At 45.6% G+C, this 6,000-nt stretch overlaps 3 non-coding genes across 3 annotated transcripts; all 3 read left to right on the forward strand.

The window, feature by feature from the left end:
• The first annotated feature begins 2,465 nt into the window (after positions 1 to 2,465).
• Positions 2,466 to 2,538, forward strand: trnaa-ugc (transfer RNA alanine (anticodon UGC)). Its single transcript has one exon. It is a non-coding gene; the product is annotated as a tRNA-Ala (tRNA).
• An 835-nt stretch (positions 2,539 to 3,373) lies between these two features.
• On the forward strand, positions 3,374 to 3,446 carry trnaa-ugc (transfer RNA alanine (anticodon UGC)). The gene has a single exon. It is a non-coding gene; the product is annotated as a tRNA-Ala (tRNA).
• A 1,743-nt stretch (positions 3,447 to 5,189) lies between these two features.
• On the forward strand, positions 5,190 to 5,262 carry trnaa-ugc (transfer RNA alanine (anticodon UGC)). The gene has a single exon. It is a non-coding gene; the product is annotated as a tRNA-Ala (tRNA).
• The last annotated feature ends 738 nt before the right edge of the window (positions 5,263 to 6,000 follow it).

Genomic DNA, 6,000 nt, shown 5'->3' on the forward strand with positions numbered 1-6,000 from the left:
CAAATCAACTAACTGCACACTGCTTTTCTGCTGATATGCTCCTCTGATGAGCTCCGAAGGTGAGCTATCACAGATTCCTTTCAGTTTGCTTGGCTTTATTTCTTGAATTGCCCACTGACCTCAGAATCCCCAACTCACATTTTTCAACAGGCTTGTCATAGTCCCACCATCCACTATGAAATTCTAACTCTCGCTCGAGTGCAAAGTCAGCTGAGACAGCTTTTACAAACTGAAAATATGATGCTTACCTGCTTGTATTCTTAAAGCTGCTGGTGAAAAGCAAGCTGCTGTCGTGAAAAGGCACTTTTCACCACCTTCCAGCCAACTGCTCTCATTGAACAATGAAGCAACAAATGCTTCCTGAGGCATGCCCCAAAAGTGTGAGAAGCATGCCAGGGACTCCATGTGAGGAGATTGGGTTGTTTTAGGGGCAAAACCCGTGAAGCTTACCACCTGGTATTCATGCAAATGGGAGTCAGAATACACTCCCCCAGAACAAAAGTCTGCTTCTGGGCAGTCGCTCACTTGAAAATAAACAACCAACCAACCAATGGAAACTCAGGCATGGTTCCAGAGAGCAACGAGCAGGCCAGGAAGGGCAGTTTGGGGAGCTTGCGGTAGTTAGTTGGTCAAACGCTCAAACACAGCAGGGGAATTAGCTCAAGTGGTAGAGCGCTTGCTTTGCATGGAAGAGGTAGTGGGATCGATGCCCACATTCTCCAAAGCCACCAACTTACTTGCATTTTACAGAGAAAAACATTCTTGTCATCTTGCAAACCAGCCAAATCATCTGCACTTTCAGCCAAGTCAAGATCAAATTTCTGTCGCCACATTCAAAGCAGCACATCTGTGAAAACAGCCACTGTTTGGATTAAACCCACAACCTTGGCACTGTTTGCAACAATGACCAAATCAACTAACTGCACACTGCTTTTCTGCTGATATGCTCCTCTGATGAGCTCCGAAGGTGAGCTATCACAGATTCCTTTCAGTTTGCTTGGCTTTATTTCTTGAATTGCCCACTGACCTCAGAATCTCCAACTCACATTTTTCAACAGGCTTGTCATAGTCCCACCATCCACTATGAAATTCTAACTCTCGCTCGAGTGCAAAGTCAGCTGAGACACCTTTTACAAACTGAAAATATGATGCTTACCTGCTTGTATTCTTAAAGCTGCTGGTGAAAAGCAAGCTGCTGTCGTGAAAAGGCACTTTTCACCACCTTCCAGCCAACTGCTCTCATTGAACAATGAAGCAACAAATGCTTCCTGAGGCATGCCCCAAAAGTGTGAGAAGCATGCCAGGGACTCCATGTGAGGAGATTGGGTTGTTTTAGGGGCAAAACCCTTGAAGCTTACCACCTGGTATTCATGCAAATGGGAGTCAGAATAAACTCCCCCAGAACAAAAGTCTGCTTCTGGGCAGTCGCTCACTTGAAAATAAACAACCAACCAGCCAATGGAAACTCAGGCATGGTTCCAGAGAGCAACGAGCAGGCCAGGAAGGGCAGTTTGGGGAGCTTGCGGTACTTAGTTGGTCAAACACTCAAACATAGCAGGGGAATTAGCTCAAGTGGTAGAGTGCTTGCTTAGCATGTAAGAGGTAGTGGGATCGATGCCCACATTCTCCAAAGCCTCCATCTTACTTGCATTTTACAGAGAAAAACATTCTTGTCATCTTGCAAACCAGCCAAATCATCTGCACTTTCAGCCAAGTCAAGATCAAATTTCTTTCGCCACATTCAAAGCAGCACATCTGTGAAAACAGCCACTGTTTGGATTAAACCCACAACCTTGGCACTGTTTGCAACAATGACCAAATCAACTAACTGCACACTGCTTTTCTGCTGATATGCTCCTCTGATGAGCTCCGAAGGTGAGCTATCACAGATTCCTTTCAGTTTGCTTGGCTTTATTTCTTGAATTGCCCACTGACCTCAGAATCTCCAACTCACATTTTTCAACAGGCTTGTCATAGTCCCACCATCCACTATGAAATTCTAACTCTCGCTCGAGTGCAAAGTCAGCTGAGACAGCTTTTACAAACTGAAAATATGATGCTTACCTGCTTGTATTCTTAAAGCTGCTGGTGAAAAGCAAGCTGCTGTCGTGAAAAGGCACTTTTCACCACCTTCCAGCCAACTGCTCTCATTGAACAATGAAGCAACAAATGCTTCCTGAGGCATGCCCCAAAAGTGTGAGAAGCATGCCAGGGACTCCATGTGAGGAGATTGGGTTGTTTTAGGGGCAAAACCCGTGAAGCTTACCACCTGGTATTCATGCAAATGGGAGTCAGAATACACTCCCCCAGAACAAAAGTCTGCTTCTGGGCAGTCGCTCACTTGAAAATAAACAACCAACCAGCCAATGGAAACTCAGGCATGGTTCCAGAGAGCAACGAGCAGGCCAGGAAGGGCAGTTTGGGGAGCTTGCGGTAGTTAGTTGGTCAAACGTTCAAACACAGCAGGGGAATTAGCTCAAGTGGTAGAGCGCTTGCTTTGCATGTAAGAGGTAGTGGGATCGATGCCCACATTCTCCAATGCCACCAGCTTACTTGCATTTTACAGAGAAAAACATTCTTGTCATCTTGCAAACCAGCCAAAACATCTGCACTTTCAGCCAAGTCAAGATCAAATTTCTGTCGCCACATTCAAAGCAGCACATCTGTGAGAACAGCCACTATTTGGATTAAACCCACAACCTTGGCACTGTTTGCAACAATGACCAAATCAACTAACTGCACACTGCTTTTCTGCTGATATGCTCCTCTGATGAGCTCCGAAGGTGAGCTATCACAGATTCCTTTCAGTTTGCTTGGCTTTATTTCTTGAATTGCCCACTGACCTCAGAATCTCCAACTCACATTTTTCAACAGGCTTGTCATAGTCCCACCATCCACTATGAAATTCTAACTCTCGCTCGAGTGCAAAGTCAGCTGAGACAGCTTTTACAAACTGAAAATATGATGCTTACCTGCTTGTATTCTTAAAGCTGCTGGTGAAAAGCAAGCTGCTGTCGTGAAAAGGCACTTTTCACCACCTTCCAGCCAACTGCTCTCATTGAACAAGGAAGCAACAAATGCTTCCTGAGGCATGCCCCAAAAGTGTGAGAAGCATGCCAGGGACTCCATGTGAGGAGATTGGGTTGTTTTAGGGGCAAAACCCTTGAAGCTTACCACCTGGTATTCATGCAAATGGGAGTCAGAATACACTCCCCCAGAACAAAAGTCTGCTTCTGGGCAGTCGCTCACTTGAAAATAAACAACCAACCAGCCAATGGAAACTCAGGCATGGTTCCAGAGAGCAACGAGCAGGCCAGGAAGGGCAGTTTGGGGAGCTTGCGGTAGTTAGTTGGTCAAACACTCAAACACAGCAGGGGAATTAGCTCAAGTGGTAGAGCGCTTGCTTTGCATGTAAGAGGTAGTGGGATCGATGCCCACATTCTCCAAAGCCTCCATCTTACTTGCATTTTACAGAGAAAAACATTCTTGTCATCTTGCAAACCAGCCGAATCATCTGCACTTTCAGCCAAGTCAAGATCAAATTTCTTTTGCCACATTCAAAGCAGCACATCTGTGAAAACAGCCACTGTTTGGATTAAACCCACAACCTTGGCACTGTTTGCAACAATGACCAAATCAACTAACTGCACACTGCTTTTCTGCTGATATGCTCCTCTGATGAGCTCCGAAGGTGAGCTATCACAGATTCCTTTCAGTTTGCTTGGCTTTATTTCTTGAATTGCCCACTGACCTCAGAATCTCCAACTCACATTTTTCAACAGGCTTGTCATAGTCCCACCATCCACTATGAAATTCTAACTCTCGCTCGAGTGCAAAGTCAGCTGAGACAGCTTTTACAAACTGAAAATATGATGCTTACCTGCTTGTATTCTTAAAGCTGCTGGTGAAAAGCAAGCTGCTGTCGTGAAAAGGCACTTTTCACCACCTTCCAGCCAACTGCTCTCATTGAACAATGAAGCAACAAATGCTTCCTGAGGCATGCCCCAAAAGTGTGAGAAGCATGCCAGGGACTCCATGTGAGGAGATTGGGTTGTTTTAGGGGCAAAACCCGTGAAGCTTACCACCTGGTATTCATGCAAATGGGAGTCAGAAAACACTCCCCCAGAACAAAAGTCTGCTTCTGGGCAGTCGCTCACTTGAAAATAAACAACCAACCAGCCAATGGAAACTCAGGCATGGTTCCAGAGAGCAACGAGCAGGCCAGGAAGGGCAGGTTGGGGAGCTTCTGGTTAGTAGTTGGACAAACGCTCAAACATAGCAGGGGAATTAGCTCAAGTGGTAGAGAGCTTGCTTAGCATGTAAGAGGTAGTGGGATCGATGCCCACATTCTCCAAAGCCTCCATCTTACTTGCATTTTACAGAGAAAAACATTCTTGTCATCTTGCAAACCAGCCGAATCATCTGCACTTTCAGCCAAGTCAAGATCAAATTTCTTTCGCCACATTCAAAGCAGCACATCTGTGAAAACAGCCACTATTTGGATTAAACCCACAACCTTGGCACTGTTTGCAACAATGACCAAATCAACTAACTGCACACTGCTTTTCTGCTGATATGCTCCTCTGATGAGCTCCGAAGGTGAGCTATCACAGATTCCTTTCAGTTTGCTTGGCTTTATTTCTTGAATTGCCCACTGACCTCAGAATCCCCAACTCACATTTTTCAACAGGCTTGTCATAGTCCCACCATCCACTATGAAATTCTAACTCTCGCTCGAGTGCAAAGTCAGCTGAGACAGCTTTTACAAACTGAAAATATGATGCTTACCTGCTTGTATTCTTAAAGCTGCTGGTGAAAAGCAAGCTGCTGTCGTGAAAAGGCACTTTTCACCACCTTCCAGCCAACTGCTCTCATTGAACAATGAAGCAACAAATGCTTCCTGAGGCATGCCCCAAAAGTGTGAGAAGCATGCCAGGGACTCCATGTGAGGAGATTGGGTTGTTTTAGGGGCAAAACCCGTGAAGCTTACCACCTGGTATTCATGCAAATGGGAGTCAGAATACACTCCCCCAGAACAAAAGTCTGCTTCTGGGCAGTCGCTCACTTGAAAATAAACAACCAACCAACCAATGGAAACTCAGGCATGGTTCCAGAGAGCAACGAGCAGGCCAGGAAGGGCAGTTTGGGGAGCTTGCGGTAGTTAGTTGGTCAAACGCTCAAACACAGCAGGGGAATTAGCTCAAGTGGTAGAGCGCTTGCTTTGCATGTAAGAGGTAGTGGGATCGATGCCCACATTCTCCAAAGCCACCAACTTACTTGCATTTTACAGAGAAAAACATTCTTGTCATCTTGCAAACCAGCCAAATCATCTGCACTTTCAGCCAAGTCAAGATCAAATTTCTGTCGCCACATTCAAAGCAGCACATCTGTGAAAACAGCCACTACTTGGATTAAACCCACAACCTTGGCACTGTTTGCAACAATGACCAAATCAACTAACTGCACACTGCTTTTCTGCTGATATGCTCCTCTGATGAGCTCCGAAGGTGAGCTATCACAGATTCCTTTCAGTTTGCTTGGCTTTATTTCTTGAATTGCCCACTGACCTCAGTATCTGTTGGACTTCACCCAGTCGGAAACGGTCAACTTACTTCTCGGGACCCCCGCCCTCATGTCACCCAGAGCTCTGGGGGGGTTAGTCGCCAAGAAAGACAGGAACCCCAATGTAGTTTATTCGCAAGTTCCCCCCATTGGACAAGAATACAGAGGGTTATTATATGTGAGTGTTATCTGTGTGTAAATGACATCAATGATATCTATGTGCGTGTGTGCATGAATGTGTGTATGTGTGTGTCTATGGGGGGGTGTGAGTGAGTGACATCATTTTGATATCTGTGTTTATGTGTGTGTGAGCAGGTCACATTTTAATTACATCACTGTTCTGATGGAATGTTCAGATGTATGTGTGTGTGTTTGACTTGCGTGCAAGTGAGCAGCTTGATCTTGGGGCAGGTCAAATAATCTCCATCAGTGTGTGTG

The sequence above is a fragment of the Neoarius graeffei genome, chromosome 1, assembly GCF_027579695.1.
Source record: "Neoarius graeffei isolate fNeoGra1 chromosome 1, fNeoGra1.pri, whole genome shotgun sequence".
NCBI lineage: Eukaryota > Metazoa > Chordata > Actinopteri > Siluriformes > Ariidae > Neoarius > Neoarius graeffei.